Source organism: Bos indicus, chromosome X (assembly GCF_029378745.1).
Source record: "Bos indicus isolate NIAB-ARS_2022 breed Sahiwal x Tharparkar chromosome X, NIAB-ARS_B.indTharparkar_mat_pri_1.0, whole genome shotgun sequence".
Taxonomy (NCBI): domain Eukaryota; kingdom Metazoa; phylum Chordata; class Mammalia; order Artiodactyla; family Bovidae; genus Bos; species Bos indicus.
Genome location: NC_091789.1, coordinates 31126271 through 31144074, shown reverse-complemented (window position 1 = coordinate 31144074; position 17804 = coordinate 31126271). Strand labels below are relative to the sequence as shown.

Sequence of the window (17804 nt, the reverse complement as noted above, 5' to 3'; positions counted from 1 at the left end):
AACCCCAGCCTTGCAGCTCCGGACTCATCCAATGGATAGGGCCAGAGGGAAAAGGGCCTATGGCAGCATCCCGTGCAGCTGGGAAGCCAGGCACTAACTCACAGGCCCCCACATTCCCCTTCATCACAGCTGAAAGCATTTCTGGGCATTGAGCTGTGCTGCCTTGATAGAGGGGTGGTGCGAGTCAGGTCAAGCTGCTCCTCTTACCCTCTTCCCCGCATCCCAACTCGGATAGTTTTTTTTTTTTTCCTCCAATGAGGTGCTGGAGCTTTTCCTCTGGGAACCTTGACTTCCACAAAGGCTTCCTCATCTGTGTGCAAGTGCCTGAGACCATGCTCTCCAGCAGCTCCGGGACCACGACCAGAAGGGCCCAAAGGGTCCACAACCAAGACCAGGTCTGTATACCCGTTACCCTACGAATGGGTTGGCAAGACTCCTCCCAGGGCCCTTGGCCTTCAGTGGTGGATCCCACAGCTCCCACAGAGGCACTTTCATCCAGGGATGGGGACAAATTGTTGTCCAGGGGAAGGCTCAGCTATGTTGCTGGTGGCATTTTTAAATCTCCATTTGGAAGTTGGAAGGTAGCTTCAGGCCTTCCTTTTGGAGAAGGAAGGGGCAGCTACAGATGCCCCGAGTCACTGCTCCAGTGTTTCCCTCAGCTTTAAAGAGCATTCTAACCAGAAAGCAAGTACCCAGCATGACTTGCTTTACCTGGGGATGTTTCTTACCGCACTGTGAAAATTAGTGTAGTTCCCCTGTGTCCATGCCAAGAATCCAGGCTGGTGGAAGAAAAAATAAGTTGGGCTAGAGAATCTTGATGGAATTCCATGACTGAGTTAAATTCTTATTCTGCCTTTTACTTCCATGGTCAATGAGAAGTAACTGGATACTCTTTGCTTTTTGTACCATTTCATTTTCATTTTTAATTTTCTAAAATATATACTGTTTATATATATGTATACAAAAGCTTTCATGCTTGATAAAGAGTTGAGAAAGAACAACAAAGAGATGGATAAATTGGAAAATGTAGACTAAATGAAATGGGAGCACTGAATAAAATAGAAAAAGTGAAACAAATTAGATAAAAGTAATTGCATATGTTCTTCCCAAACTCTACTACTTCTGGGTTGTTAACCTGATTGCTAAACTCAAAGCCTTCTTCTGGTAACTATGGATGGTTTCAAATAAGTAAAAATAATATGGAACAGGCAGGTTTGAAATTATTGGGGGGAAACTTTAGAGATCATGGAGAATGTTGAGAAGAATTGAAGGAGAAAGGGAAATATGCAAGTATATGCATATCCAATGTCTGCTTCTGAGAAAGATGCAAGGCACTATACAGAGAAGTATACGTTTTCTAAGAGGAGAGATCTGATCTTTGGCTAAAACATGTAAACCAAGTGGTAGAAGGAATGGAGTATGTTAAAAAAACTGTGTCTGAGGATAGCTCTCATGAAACACAGATCTAAACTTCTTAAGATCTGTAACAAATTGGAAAACATGCATCATGTAGTTATCCTTATTTTCATATAAGAAGTATATGAGTGAATTAGGTAAAATGAATGTTTTGCTTTCCACAAACTCCAGGACGATTTTGTCAAGAGGGCTTGGGGGGATTGTTAGTAGTGATGCGGTTGGGTATTCCCCTGTGCAGGGACTTGCATGCTGCCTAGGACAGCCGAGGGCGAAGACATTTTGTAGTTCGATAATGTTGACTTTTTTAGTGCCAGAGGGATGTGACCTAGGTATTGTTAAATATGCCAGCAAAAAAAAATGCATGTTTCTAAAAAAAAAATGCACTTCTAAGGGTTTATATTTTTTCTAGTATAGCAACCAATAAGTAATCATTTCATTAATAATTATGCTAAATAGGGCTGAGGTTAGGCTATCTCCTGCTGCTGAATGAATATATAGCCAAATGTATAATGGCCTGATTAAAATATAGATTCGTTTCTTGCTCGTTTAAAAATGTAAAAGAATGTTTCTGGTTGGGGAAGTTGATTCTTCTACAATCGTTCCAGGCTGGCAAAGACTTTGCTGTCATTATACTTGGCCACCTTCGTCTCCATGGTAATTTTCATTCAAATCAGCTGAAACGGGGATGGAGCATGAATACACTTGAGAGATTCTAATGCAGCAGGAATTAATATAGCACCCTTATTTCCTCTCACAGTTTGTTGGCTAGATCTCATTTGTATAACCACAGTTGATACAATGAGATTAGGAAATATAATCTATCATTGTGTGAATTGTTAACAGTTTCTGTGATGTTTGCCATCCTGGTTGAAATATTCCTTTGGATCCTTCTCACACATAGCACACACTGAGACCTCTTTAAGTGAGACAGCCTGAAATCTCACAGTCACTAAATCTTGCTTAATCAGATCCTGACATACTTATGTTTTGTGTGTGCGTGTGTGCATGTTCAACTGCGTCCAACTCAGTGACCCCATGGACTGTAGCCTGCCAGGCTCCTCTCTCAGATTTCCCAGGCAAGAATACTGGAGTGGGTTGTTATTCCCTTCTCCAGGGGATCTTCCCAACCCAGGAATCGAACCCAAGTCTCCTGCGTCTCCTGCATTGGCAGGCAGATTTTTTACCACTGTCCCACCTGGGAAGCCTCTATGGTCTACCTATGACTTAAAAAGACAAGCTGAATTATCAGCACCTCTACCTCATGGTACCCAATAGAGAATGGTGGGATAGGGCAGCCCAATAAGAAATCCCGTTCAGACAGGGAAAATTGGGAAACATGCCAGAATCCCTGATCTAGAGCAGTAACGGGATTCTACTGGGCAAATACTGTATCATTTCCCTGCCATGGTAGTGAAGAAACTTCTGTGATAAGCCCTTACTTCTGCTTTCTCAGAGGAATTCCTTCTTTCTGTTACTCTCAGTGGCCCCTGGTTATCCATACATTCTGCAGTGTTTTTTATTGCTCATTCTTCTTCATTGCCACATCTGAAGTGAGTGAGAAAGAAATGAACAGCCCTGACAGCTGACAGCTGGTAGCAGGCCTAGTAACTAAATTTAGGCCATGGTGTTTACTGCTAAATAGCTAGGCCATGGTGTTCCCTGCTGAAATAAACAATTCCATACAATATCAACAATATTTGAAAAGAGATCACTCTGTGACCTTGATGAAATAAGAGGAAAAAACAAGACCACTCAGTTATCAGGACCAAACACAGACAAAAATCCAGAACACTACATAACCACAAAAAATAATTAAACTCTTCTCATTCTGGGTAATATAACGGCTTTACCAACGGCAAATCTAGCCCCAAATCATTCCTTCTACTTCCTGGATAAAGCATATGATCCTAAATTACAGAATTGTCCTTATTACCTGATAGCACTCAATCCAGAACAGACCCCCATTTATTTAAATTCTCCCTAAAATTATTCAGCACAAGCCCAAACGTTTCCATCTGCTAAATACTGAATTATCCCTCCACCCCCCAAATTTGCAATCATAACCTCCCACACCTCAGAATGTAACCATAATTGGAGGTCCTGTATTTGAAGAGGTGATTGATACTAGTCGAATTAGATTAGGGCCTACTCTAAAGATCTCATTTCAACTGAGATCTGAGCTAAGTTTTCCCAGGCAAGAATACTGGAGTGGGTTGCCACTCCATGAAATGAGATCTTTAGAGTGGGCCCTAAATCTGGTCTGACCAGTATCTTTAGGAAAGAGGAGATTAAGACTCAGACAGCAGACATGAGAGCACAGCCATGAGTAAGATAGGTAGAGAGGTGCTGGAAGAAACCAAACCTGCTGACACCTTGATCTCAGACTTCAAGCCTCCAGAACTTTGAGAAATATATTTCTGTGAAGCTGTCCTGTCTGCGGTACTTGTTATGGTAGCTGTAACGAACATGACTCCTCCTTCCTGTGGCAGCCAGTGATTGCTCTTGGTGTGTAGGCTTCCCTGTTGCAAGTTAGAAAACCTAACTTTGACTATAGGAATTTCCCTCGTGGTCTTTGGAACTGGACTTTATTGTGAATGTGGAGGGGACATTCTCTCTTTGGGAAAGGTACAGGTTTTGCAATATGCTTCTTTCTGGTACCAATTTGGGGGTCAGTTATTTTTTCACACTATATGCACACTTTTGGAAATTTATTTTATATATATATATATGATAGTATCTTAACATATACTTTATCCTACAGAATAAAGGGAAAAAGTGAGTTGGCTCATGGGTAGATACTTATAGAAAGTAACATTTAAGGAATCCCTCTGATTCTGAATCAGTGTCACAGGCAAGATAGTTTTTTTTTTTTCCTCTGCCAGTAAAATAAACAAAAAACAAACAAAATTTTGTGTAATATCCTCGGATGCTGCAGTTCAGAGGGATTCTCTTCCATGACTCAGCTGAGGCCAGCAGAGTTGGTATTAACAATTGAGTGTAGCAGATGGAAGGCAGACGGTGGAGGGCAGCGGGAAAGAAGCTGGCTGTTCATGTCTGCCTATGAGTGGTAGGATAGCCCTGGTGAGGGATTTTACAGAGCAGCCAAGACCAGCATTTTCATAGGACAGTGGCAGACTGAGTTGATACTGGGGCTGTTTGTGTGCCCAACCTAAAAGATGGGAACCCAAGTCAAAGCTGGAATTCATACTCAGGCACGTCATGGCTTATCAAGTAGTAGCCAGGCCCCAAGGGAGTGTACAGGAGCCAGTTTACTTTGGTAACCATTCATGGCTCATCTTGTGGCCAAGAGAAGATTTGAAGGCCTTGGCCTGGTTTCTGAGTCTTGTCCTTCTGCTTCCTAAGGCGACAAGACCTTGACTTAACCCTGAGTTAGTGCCAGATGCTTTAGACCAAACCCATAAGAAGCTTGGTGTCTGTGGAAGAGGTTAGTCCCATTCCATTGTTAAAGTGCCGAAAAGGACGGATGCTGCCATTCCATTTTCCTTGTGTTTTCTGGATGTTCAGAAATCACCCATGAGGACATACATGAATTTCATTAGATACTATAAGTTCCAAGGATCTACTGTACATGGTAACTATAATTATACTATATCATATACTTGAAATTTGCTGAGAGGTAGATCTTAAACCTTATTATGACAAAAAGTTAACCATATGAGGTGATGTATGTGTTAATGAATTTGACTGTGGTGATTCTCTCACAATGTATACATGCTACTAAGTCCAAGCTTCTTCTGATCCCCTAGAGAACCGTCTTACTGAGGCCTGGCTGCTTGTTTCTTTTTCTTTTTTTTTAATTTAATTTTAAATTGATAGATACTTACTTTACAATACTGTGATTGTTTCTGCCAGTTTCTTTTGTATTAATGGAACAAAGGGGGAGCCAAAGAGGTAAAGTAAAAAGGCCCTGCGTGCTAAGTCTATTCAGTCATGTCCCACTCTTTGTGACCCCATGGACTGTAACCTGCCAGGTTCTTTTGGCCATGGGATTCTCCAGGCAAGAATAATATGTAATATATGGCTGATTCATGTTGAGGTTTGACAGAGAACAAAATCTGTAAAGCAATTATCCCTCACTTAAAAAATAAATAAATATTAAAAAAAATTGTAAAAAGAATACTAGAGTGAGTTGCTGTTTCCTTCTCCAGGAAATCTTCCCAACCTAGGGATTGAACCCTAGTTTCCTGTTTGGCAGATGGATTCTTTACCACTGACCACCTGGGAATTATGGTTATAAAATGCATTTCTGTGATAATTTATGGTTTTGAACATCTTTTCATGCGATTGTTGGCAATTTATTTATGTTTGTGAAACAACAGTGAAAATATGTTCCTAATTTTTATGGAGGTGTTTATCTTCCCTTTTTTGAGTTATAAGAATGCTCTGTGTATTCTGGATATACTATAAATATTTCTTCCTAATCTGTTGTCTTCTTGAAGAGATGTCTAGTCTTTCTCATTCTATTGTTTTCCTCTATTTCTTTGCATTGATCCTTGAGGAAGGTTTTCTTACCTCTCCTTGCTATTCTTTGGACCCCTGCATTCAAATGGGTATATATTTCCTTTTCTCCTTTGCCTTTCGCTTCTCTACTTTTCTCAGCTATTTGTAAGGCCTCCTCAGACAACCATTTTGCCTTTTTGCATTTCTTTTTCTTGTGGATGGTCTTAATCACTGCCTCCTGTACAATGTCAGGAACCTCTGTCCATAGATCTTCAGGCACTCTATCTATCAGATCTAATCACTTGAATCTATTTGTCACTTCCACAGTATAATCATAAGGGATTTGATTTAGGTTATACCTGAATGGTTTAGTGGTTCAAAATAAAAGACAGAAATGGTATGGACCTAACAGAAGCAGAAGATATTAAGAAGAGGTGGCAAAAATACACAGAAGAACTACACAAAAAACATCTTCATGACTCAGATAATCATGATGGTGTGATCACTCACCTAGAGCCAGGCATCCTGGAAAGTGAAGTCAAGTAGGCCTTAGGAAGCATCACTACAAAAAAAGCTAGTGGAGGTGATGGAATTCCAGTTGAGCTACTTCAAATCCAAAAAGATGATGCTGTGAAAGTGCTGCACTCAATATGCCAGCAAATTTGGAAAACTCAGCAGTGGCCACAGGACTGGAAAAGGTCCGTTTTCATTCCAATCCCAAAGAAAGGCAATGCCAAAGAATGCTCAAACTACCACACAAGTGTACTCATCTCACACTCTAGCAAAAATATTGCTTAAAATTCTCCAAGCCAGGCTTCAGCAGTATGTGAACAGTGAACTAACTTCCAGGTGTTCAACCTGGATTTAGAAAAGGCAGAGGAACCAGATATCAAATTGCCATCATCTGCTGGATCATCGAAAAAGCAGTAGAGTTCCAGAGAAACATCTACTTTTGCTTTATTGACTATACCAAAGCCTTTGACTGTGTGCATCACAACAAACTGGAAAATTCTGCAAGAGATGGAAATACCAGACCACCTGACCTGCCTCTTGAGAAATCTGTATGCAGGTCAGGAAGCAACAGTTAGAGCTGGACATGGAACAACAGACTGGTTCCAAATAGGAAAAGGAGTACATCAAGGCTGTATATTACTACCCTGCTTATTTAACTTATATGCAGAGTACATCATGTGAAATGTACCGATGTACTTCATTTGGGCTGGATGAAGCACAAGCTGGAATCAAGTTTGCCTGGAGGAAATATCAATTACTGTAGATGACACCACACTTAAAGCAGAAAGCAAAGAAGTAAAGAACCTCTTGATGAAACTGAAAGAGGAGCGTGAAAAAGTTGGCTTAAAACTCAACATTCAGAAAACTAAGATCATGGCATCTGGTCCCATCACTTCATGGCAAATAGATGGGGAAACAGTGGAAACAGTTACAGACTTTATTTTGGGGGGGCTCCAAAGTCACTGCAGATGGTGACTGCAGCCATGAAATTAAAAGATACTTGCTCCTTGGAAGAAAAGTTATGACCAACCTAGACAGCATATTAAAAAGCAGAGACATTACTTTGTCAGCAAAGGTCCGTCTAGTCAAGGCTATGGTTTTTCCAGTAGTCATGTATGGATGTGAGAGTTGGAATATAAAGAAATCTGAGTGCTGAAGAATTGATGCTTTTGAACTGTGGTGTTGGAGAAGACTCGAGAATCCCTTGGACTGCTAGGAGATCCAACCAGTCCATCCTGAAGGGTATCAGTCCTGAATATTTATTGGAAGGACTGGTGCTGAAGCTGAAACTTCAATACTTTGGCCACCTGATGCAAAGAACCGACTCACTGGAAAAGTGCCTGATGCTGGGAAAGATTGAAGGCGGGAGGAGAAGGGGACGACAGAGGATGAGATGGTTGGATGGCATCACCGACTGAATGGACGTGAGTCTGAGTAAACTCTAGGAGTTGGTGATGGACAGGGAGGCCTGGCATGCTACAGTCCATGGGGTTGTAAAGAGTCGGACATGACTGAGCGACTGAACTGAATCTGTTGTATAACCACCCAGGAATTGAACCCATGTCTGCTGCATTGTTGGCAGATTCTTAACTGGCTGAGCCATCACAGAAGCCTCATAAGCTGTTGTTGCAAATATCTCTTGGTTTCAGGCGGGGGAAGTGATATGTTAATTTATAGCCTGTAGCCATTCACAAGTGGGCTGGGTCAGGATGTTTCCTGTGAGTTAAAGTTATTTTAGTTTAACCTTTAGGCAAGGGGGCTTCCCTGGTGTTTCAGACTGTAAAGAAGGTGCCTGCAATACAGGAGGCCTTGGTTTGATCCCTCAGTCAGGAAGATGCCCTGGAGAAGGAAATGGCTCCAGTATTCTTGCCTGGAGAATTCCTTGGACAGAAGAGTCTAGAGGGCCACAGTCAATAGGGTCAGAAAGAGTGACTAACACTCAGTCATAGGGGGCAGGGTTCCTGGAGATGGGTCATTATGCTATAGGTGGCTTTCCTTTAGCTATTAACTCAAATAGCAAAAACAATAGAAAACAAAGGGTAAACTAAAAGAAACATCTGCTTTACAGAAGTTTGTTGTTTTCTGCCAAATATCAACTTGAGTCAGCCATAGGTATACATATGTCCCCTCCCTCTTGAACCTCCCTCCCATCTCCCTCCCCATCCTACCCCTCTAGGTTGTTACAGAACCCCTGTTTGATTTCCCTGAGTCATACTCCAAGTTCCCATTGGCTATTTACTTTACGTTATCCTTCAATTAAAAAAAAAAATTTAAAAAGCAATAAAATACATTAAAAAATAAGGAAAAAAAGAAACAGATCTAATATGAAGTCGAATTTGTTTTTCCTTATCACATACATATGGGCTTCACAGGTGGCACTAGTGGTGAAGAATCCACCTGCCAAAGCAGGAGAATAAGAGATGCTGGTTTACCCTGGGTCGGGAAGATCCCCTGGAGGACTGCATAGGAACCCACTCCAGTATACTTGGCTAAAGAATTGCATGGACAGAGGAGCTTGGGTCACAAAGAGTTGGACATGACTCAAGCAACTTAGCATGCATTATATACATATATCAAATCATAATGTTGTATACTTTAAATACATTCAGTTTTGTTAAATATATCTCAATAAAGCTGGAAAAATTTGTAATTATTTTGTTTATAAACTGGCAGTAATGGCCCTCACTATTCTGTACCTAAGTGCTTCTTTTTTAGTTGATGATGATTCAGTTCAGTTAAGTCACTCAGTCGTGTCCGACTCTTTGCGACCCCATGAATCTCAGCACACCAGGCCTCCCTGTCCATCACCAGCTCCTGGAGTTCGCTCATACTCATGTCCATCGAGTCAGTGATGCCATCCAGCCATCTCATTCTCTGTCATCCCCTTCTCCTCCTGCCCCCAATCCCTCCAAGCATCAGAGTCTTTTCCAATGAGTCAACTCTTCGCATGATGTCGCCAAAGTACTGGAGTTTCAGCTTTAGTTAGTATCATTCCTTCCAAAGAACACTCAGGGCTAATCTCCTTCAGAATCGACTGGTTGGATCTCCTTGCAGTCCAAGGGACTCTCAAGAGACTTCTCCAACACCACAGTTCAAAAGCATCAATTCTTTGGTGCTCAGCTTTCTTCACAGTCCAACTCTCACATCCATACATGACCACTGGGAAAACCATGGACTTGATTAGATGGACCTTTGTTGGCAAAGTAATGTCTCTGCTTTTGAATATGCTATCTAGGTTGCTCATAACTTTCCTTCCAAGGAGTAAGCGCCTTTTAATTTCATGGCTGCAGTCACCATCTGCAGTGATTTTGGAGCCAAAAAAATAAAGTCAGCTACTGTTTCCCCATCTATTTCCCATGAAGTGATGGGACCAGACGCCATGATCTTCATTTTCTGAATGTTGAGTTTTAAGCCAACTTTTTCACTCTCCTCTTTCACTTTCATCAAGAGGCTTTTGAGTTCCTCTTCACTTTCTGCCATAAGGGTGATGTCATCTCCGTATCTGAGGTTATTGATATTTCTCCTGGCAATCTTGATTCCAGCTTGTGCTTCTTCCAGCCCAGCGTTTCTCATGATATACTCTGCATATAAGTTAAATAAGCAGGATGACAATATACAGCCTTGACGTACTTCTTTTCCTATTTGGAACCAGTCTGTTGTTCCATGTCCAGTTCTAACTGTCACTTCCTGACCTGCATATAGGTTTCTCAAGAAGCAGGTCAGGTGGTCTGGTATTCCCATCTCTTTCAGAATTTTCCACAGTTTATTGTGATCCACACAGTCAAAGGCTTTGGCATAGTCAATAAAGCAGAAATAGATATTTTTCTGGAACTGTCTTGCTTTTTTGATGATCTAGCGGATGTTGGCAATTTGATCTCTGGTTCCTCTGCCTTTTCTAAAACCAGCTTGAACGTCTGGAATTTCATGGTTCACGTACTATTGAAGCCTGGCTTGGAGAAGTTTGAGCATTACTTTGCTAGCGTGTGAGATGAGTGTAATTGTGTGGTAGTTTGAACATTCTTTAGCATTGCCTTTCTTTGGGATTGGAATGAAAACTGACCTTTTCCAGTCCTGTGGCCACTGCTGAGTTTTCCAAATTTGCTGGCATACTGAGTGCAGCACTTGCACAGCATCATCTTTCAGGATTTGAAATAGCTCAACTGGAATTCCATCACCTCCACTAGCTTTGTTCATAGTGATGCTTTCTAAGGCCCACTTGACTTCACATTCCAGGATGTCTGGCTCTAGGTGAGTGATCACACCATTGTGATTATCTGGGTTGTGAAGATCTTTTTCATACAGTTCTTTTGTGTATTCTTGCCACCTCTTCCTAATATCTTCTGCTGCTTTTAGGTCTATACCATTTCTGTCCTTTATCGAGCCCATCTTTGCATGAAATGTTCCCTTGGTATCTCTAATTTTCTTGAAGAGATCTCTAGTCTTTCCTATTCTGTTGTTTTCCTCTATTTCTTTGCATTGATTGCTGAGGAAGGCTTTCTTTTCTCTCCTTGCTATTCTTTGGAACTCTGCATTCAGATGCTTATATCTTTCCTTTTCTCCTTTGCTTTTTCCATAAAATATTAGGTTCATTTTTATATTTATCTTTGTATTTTCACATTAAAAGAAAAATGAAAACATTCTTCATAAAAGCTTTTATATTAATTTAGGTTTATCATTCATGCAGTGGTAGCTTCTTTTTTAGTTGATGATAATCACTGTTATTTTTATGGACTTACTATGTGCCATGCACTCTATAAATTTTATGTGTATGATATTATTTAATCATTAAGAGTCAGACTAGCATATTTTGGGGAGTATAAAATTTAGTAAAAGTGCTTAGATCAACATCCTAGATTCATCACTTACAAACTGTGCAGACTCCAGGCCTAGTTTTCAAGCACTGTAGATAGCACTGGGATTAACAAGAGGCATAGAACCTGATCATTGACCTTTTGGAGCTCACAGACTAGTCGAGGTATTCAGTCTAGCACAGGGGTAGGTAAACTATGGTTGCATTCACTAAATCCAGCCAGGTGCCTTTTGTTATAAATAAAGTTTTATTAGAACACAATCATGCCCATTTGTATACATATTGCCTATGATTGTTTCGATGCTACAGTGGCAGAGCTGAGTAGTTGTTACAGACAGTCATGTGGCTTACAAAGCCTACAGTATTTACTATCTGACCCTTTACAGAAAAAAAATTTTTTTTTTTTGTCAAACCTTGCTCTGGTGCAGTGGTTTCAGGTCATCGTTCTAATGCATACCAATTAGTCCACTCTTTGCATGAGGTGGCCAAAGTATTGGAGTTTCAGCTTTAGGATCAGTCCTTCCAATGAACACCCAGGACTGATCTCCTTTAGAATGGACTGGTTGGATCTCCTTGCAGTCCAAGGGACTCTCAAGAGTCCCTTTACAGAAAAAAAAAATTTTTTTTTTTGTCAAACCTTGCTCCGGTGCAGTGGTTTCAGGTCATCATTCTAATGCATACCAGTGAACAACACAGGTTTAGTGTCAGACAGACGTGAGTTCAAAAAAGAGCTTGGCAACTTTATGCAACCATGTGACCTTGAACAAGTTCCTCTCAGTCCTTCAATTACCTCATCTGAAAATGAAGATGATAATAATACCTACCTTATTGGACAGTGTGAAGATGTGAGGGTGAAATGAGGTAGGCCATGTGAAGAATTTAGCACAGTGTCTGGCACGTAGTAAGAGCTCATTTATCTGGTATTATTACTGTTGTTGATGTTGTGAGCTCCTTACTGGAAGCTCACTACCTTTGCTAGATTGGTAAGTTGTGGGTGGGGAGGGATATCAGATAAAGTGATGTTGGAATTTTGAATGTGAGACAGATTAATAGAAGCCACTGACAGGCTAAAAAGTTTCCATTGAAACATATGAGTAACAGGGAGGCATTGAAAGCTGATAAACAGTGGGAGAGACGAGCGTGGTAAAAAAATGCTGCTTGGGGAAGATTTTATGTATCTTCTTCTTTCTTTTTTCCCCACAGCATTTTCCTTATTCACACAGTATGATTTACTATGTATTATGCATATTTTTCATTGTCTAGCTCTTCAGTTCAGTCACTCAGTTGTGTCTGACTTTTTGCAACCCCATGGACTGCAGCACGCCGGGCCTCCTTGTCCATCACCAACTCCCTGAGCTTGCTCAAACTCATGTCTATCTCCTATGGCTAGATTTTTGGTTCCATGGGACCAGGGATCATTGTTTTGATTACTAATATATCCCAGGCACCTAGGCCAGTGCCTGATATGTACAAGGCTCTCAGTAACTGTTGAATGTATTTGGCCAGCAATGTGTACAAGGAGCATGATGCAGGAATATCACTTAGGAGATCAGTGTGCTCACCAGTAAGTGTGAGAGCATGGGTAGTAACTTAGGGTAGTGGCAATGATCATGGAAAGATAAGGATAACAGTGTTTTGTTTCAAGATATTTTCGGGACTTAGTAACTAATGACCAAGAAGAGTCAAGGAAAAGTTTGTCAAAGTAACATGTTTTTTTCTCTGAAAAAATTATACATATATAAAGTATTACACCTGGTTGGGTCCTCAGATCAGTTAACAGGTATAGTTTGGCAACAGGGAAATCCATATGTGAGGGGAAATACAATGGTGGCAAATACCTCCTACTGTTTTTTTTTTTTTTTTTTTTAATAAAATGAACCACCAAGTATCTTGTCCTGAAAGCATGTAGGGATGAACTAGTTCTAGCCTCTTACCTGTATCTGAATTGTTATGATTTCTATTACAACCTAGCCAGTTTTACTGCTTCAGTATAATTTTGTGTGTCTTGTAGTCCTGATGCCTTGTTTAGTTTTGGTATAACTCTTATTCCTGTTTCTCTAAAGACTTCATAAATATACATTAAATTGCTAGTGCATAAAGATGCTGCTGCTAAGTCACTTCAGTTGTGTCTGACTCTGTGTGACCTCGTAGATGGCAGCCCACCAGGTTCCCCCGTCCCTGGGATTTTCCAGGGAAGAGTACTGGAGTGGGGTGCCATTGCCTTCTCTGGCATAAAGATGCTACGGATATTTAATTGCTTAAAATTTTCTGACGAGAATGCTCTTTTTGAAGAACTCTCTCCTTTAGGACCTAGGGTGAGTGGAAGTGTTGTCTAGAATGGTATATTTCTGTATCAGTCATTGTCTTGTGCCTTCCTTCCATGGTTCCAATTTTCAATGGTAGATCAACAAGTCTGGCTGCTGCTTGTTATGGATATGAATCAGATTCCCCTTTTAGCATTTTGTGACCCCCTTTATCATCTTATTCCCCTGAGGAGAGCAGTCCCATTCAATTCAGCATACCACAGGTTCCTGAATGAATGCACCCTTGTCATTTTGAAAATGCCATTGTCATTTTGAAGCATCTCTCAAGTTTCTTTATTTTGCTACAGGACAAGGGACAAAAGTGATTATGGTATAAAATGTAATTTATTGTTTCTAAAACTTAAGTTGCAAACCAAGGCAGAAGCCATGAGAGGACAAGAAAAAGAAGCAGAATGGTCAGCTGTTCTACAGTAAAAGGAAATATCTGCAAGACACTGTATTGCAAAAAATGGAAGATACTTGTTATTGAGAATTTTCAGGCAGATTTTCAGCTAGTACCATGCATTTACTAAACATGCACTTAGGTTGACTTAGTTGAGGAAGAAGCACATTGAAGATTTCCTCCATCTGGTGCCTTTCAGGCTCTTGCAGCCTGGCATTGCTAGAGGAGAGATACGGAAGGATGGCTAACGCTCTGGAATCAGACAGTCCTGGATCAGATCCTAGCTCTGCCACTTGTAATGTGACTCTGAAAAAGTCCTGCATCTTTCTAAGGCTCAGATTTTATATCTGTGAATTGAAGACCATACCAACTTCTCAAAGTTCCTGTGAAGATTAGAATAGATAATCCAGGTAGATGACTTTGCACCTTGTAAATCTATACTGTACTTATTATTACACGGAGTTTTTGCTTCTGCCCAAACCAGAAAGCTAATGTTTTTTTCCCTTCTCATATCATCAGGTTTCAAGGACACCACTCTCTCTGACCACATAGTTTCCTATGCTTGGTGGAATTTTCACCATCTTTTCATTTAAGACCTATTTTTAGATCCAGTGACACCCCACTAAAAATTATGCCCACATATGATGCCCACAATTAATTTTTGCTGGTACTATTTATTTAGGACCTAGCTGATAGTATCTGTGTCATAAGCAACTATCTTACATTACTTTCCTAGAACTGTAAATTGTAAGGCCCTTGAGGGCAGAAACTACATCATATTTAATTCTGGAGCCCAGATTCCTAGCATGGTACATGTCTTTCCAGATGCTCTATAATGTTTTTATTTATTTATCTGCACTGGCTCTTAGTTGCAACATGTAGAAACTTCGATCTTCATTGTGGCATGTGTGTGCACTCATGCTAAGTGGCTTCAATCATGTCTGACTCTTTGCGACCCTATGGACTATAGCTCACCAGGCTCCTCTGTCCATGGAATTCTCCAGGGAAGAATGTTGGAGTGGGTTGCCACGTTCTTCTCCAGGGGATCTTTCTGACCCAGGGATCGAACCCGCGTTTCTTATATATCTCCTGCACTGACAGGAAGGTTCTTTACCATTAGCACCATGTGGGAAGCCCCTGTGGTGGCATGTGGGATCTTTAATTGTGGCATGTAAGATCTTTTTGTTGTGGCATGCAAACTCTTAGTTGCAGTGTGTAGTATCTAGTTCCCCAAGCAGGGGTCAAACTTGGATCCCCTGCATTGAGAGTGTGGAGTCTTAGTTCCTGGACCACCAGGGAAGTGCCTCTATAGTGTTTTTGAAAAGTGAAAGTGAAGTTGCTCAGTCGTGTCTGACTCGTTGCGACCCCCATGGACTGTAGCCTACAAGGTTCCTCCATCCATGGAATTTTCCAGGCAAGAGTACTGGAGTGGGTTGCCATTTCCTTCTCCAGGGGATCTTCCCCGCCCCGGGATCGAACCTGGGTCTCCTGCATTGCACAGATGTTTTTACCATCTGAGCCACAAGGGAAGCATTAGGTGGTAGCAATTGTGATGTTGGTGAAAGCTAACCGTAGCATCACAAGTTGAGCATTAGCCTGTATATTCACAGTATTTGGGGGTATTAGTATGTTTTCAGCAGACCTGGGTTAAATCCAGGATTTTCTACTTCCTATCTTTATGACTTTGGATAAGGCATTTCACCTCTATACATCACCATAAGGATTAAATGAGTTAAAATGTTTAAAGTACTTAGAATACCCAAAACATAGGAATGACAAAGCAGTTTTTTAAAAAATTATTTTATACAGACATACACATTCCTTTCGATATTCTTTTCCATTATGGTTTATCACAGGGTGTTAACTATGTTGTAGTTCCTTGTGCTATACAGTAGGACCTTATTGTTTATCTATATCTAATGGTTTACATCTGCCAACCCCAAACGCCTAATCCAAAATCTCCATCTTTCCTCTCCCTCAGCAACCACAAGTATGATCCCTATGATGGTGAGTCTGTTTCTATTTCACAGAATATTTCTTCTGTGTCATGTTTTAGATTCCACATATCAGTTCAGTTCAGTTCAGTTGCTCAGTTGTGTCCAACTCTTTGCGACCCCATGGACAGCAGCATGCCAGTCTTCCCTGTCCATTACCAACTCCTGGAGCTTATTCAAACACATGTCCATCAAGTTGGTGATCGATGAACCATCTCATACTCTGTCACCCCCTTCTCCTCCTGCCTTCAATCTTTCCCAGCATCAGGGTCTTTTCAAAGGAGTCAGTTCTTCGCATCAGGTGGCCAAAATATTGGAGTTTCAGCTTCAGCATCAGTCCTTCCAATGAACACCCAGGACTGATTTCCTTTAAGATGGACTGGTTGGATCTCCTTGCAGTCCAAGGGACTCTCAAGAGTCTTCTCCAACACCACAGTTCAAGAGCATCAGTTCTTCAACACTCAGCTTTCTTTATAGTCCAAATATCACATCCATCCATGACTACTGGAAAAACCATAGCCTTGACTACACAGACCTTTGTTGGCAAAGTAATGTCTTTGCTTTTTAATATGCTATCCAGGTTGGTCATAGGTTTTCTTTCAAGAAGCAAGCATCTTTCAATTTCATGGCTGCAGTCACCATCTGCAGTCATTTTGGAGCCCAAGAAAATAAAGTCTGTAACTGTTTCTATTGTTTCCCCATCTATTTGCCATGAAGTGATGGGACCGGATGCCATGATCTTAGTTTTCTGAATGTTGAGCTTTCACTTTCATTAAAAGGCTGTTCAGTTCTTCTTCACTTTCTGCCATAAGGGTGGTGTCATCTGCATATCTGAGGTTATTGGTATTTCTCCTGGTGGTCTTGATTCCAGCTTGTGCTTCATCCAGTCCAGCATTTCTCATGATATACTCTGCATATAAGTTAAATAAGCAGGGTGACAGTATACAGCCTTGACGTACTCCTTTCCTGATTTGGAACCAGTTTGTTGTTCCAGTTCTAACTGTTGCTTCTTGACCTTCATACAGATTTCCCAGGAGGCAGGTCAGGTGGTCTGGTATTCTCATCTCTTGAAGAATTTTCCACAGTTTGTGGTGATCCACACAGTCAAAGGTTTTGGCATAGTCAATGAAACAGAAGTAGGTATTTTTCTGGAACTCTCTTGCTTTTTTGATGATCCAACAGATGTTGGCAATTTGATCTCTGGTTCCTTTGCCTTTTCTAAATTCAGCTTGAACATCTGGAAGTTCATGGTTCACATACTGTTGAACCATGGCTTGGAGAAGCCTGGCTTGGAGAATTTTGAGCATTACTTTGCTAGTGTGTGTGATGAGTGTAATTGTTCAGTAGTTCAAACATTCTTTGGCATTGCCTTTCTTTGGGATTGGAATTAAAACTGACCTTTTCCAGTCCTGTGGCCACTGCTGAGTTTTCCAAATTTGCTGGCATATTGAGTGCAACCTGTTGACAGCATCATCTTTCAGGATTTGAAATAGCTCAACTGGAATTCCATCACCTCCACTAGCTTTGTTTGTAGTGATGCTTCCTAAGGCCTACTTGACTTCGCATTCCAGGATGTCTGGCTCTAGGTGAGTGATGACACTATCATGGTTATCTGGGTCATGAAAATCTTTTAAAATAATTATTCTGTGTATTCTTGCCACCTCTTCTCTATATCTTCTGCTTCTTTTAGGTCCATACCATTTCTGTCCTTTATTGAGCCCATCTTTGCATGAAATGTTCCCTTGGTATCTCTAATTTTCTTGAGATCTCTAGTCTTTCCTATTCTATTTTTTCCTTGTATTTCTTTGCACTGATCACTGAAGAAGGCTTTCTTATCTCTCTTGCTATTCTTTGGAACTCTGCCTTCAAATGGGTATAGCTTTCCTTTTTTCCTTTGCCTTTCA

The 17804-nt window shown here is 40.9% G+C and overlaps 1 long non-coding RNA gene across 1 annotated transcript in view; it reads left to right on the top strand.

The window, feature by feature from the left end:
* Positions 1 to 263: 263 nt before the first annotated feature.
* LOC139181099 (uncharacterized) overlaps positions 264 to 17804 on the top strand; it is a 124266-nt gene continuing 106725 nt past the window's right edge. Inside the window, exon 1 of the long non-coding RNA XR_011565214.1 lies at positions 264 to 395. This is a non-coding gene — a long non-coding RNA (uncharacterized lncRNA). The remainder of the gene's footprint in view (positions 396 to 17804) is intronic.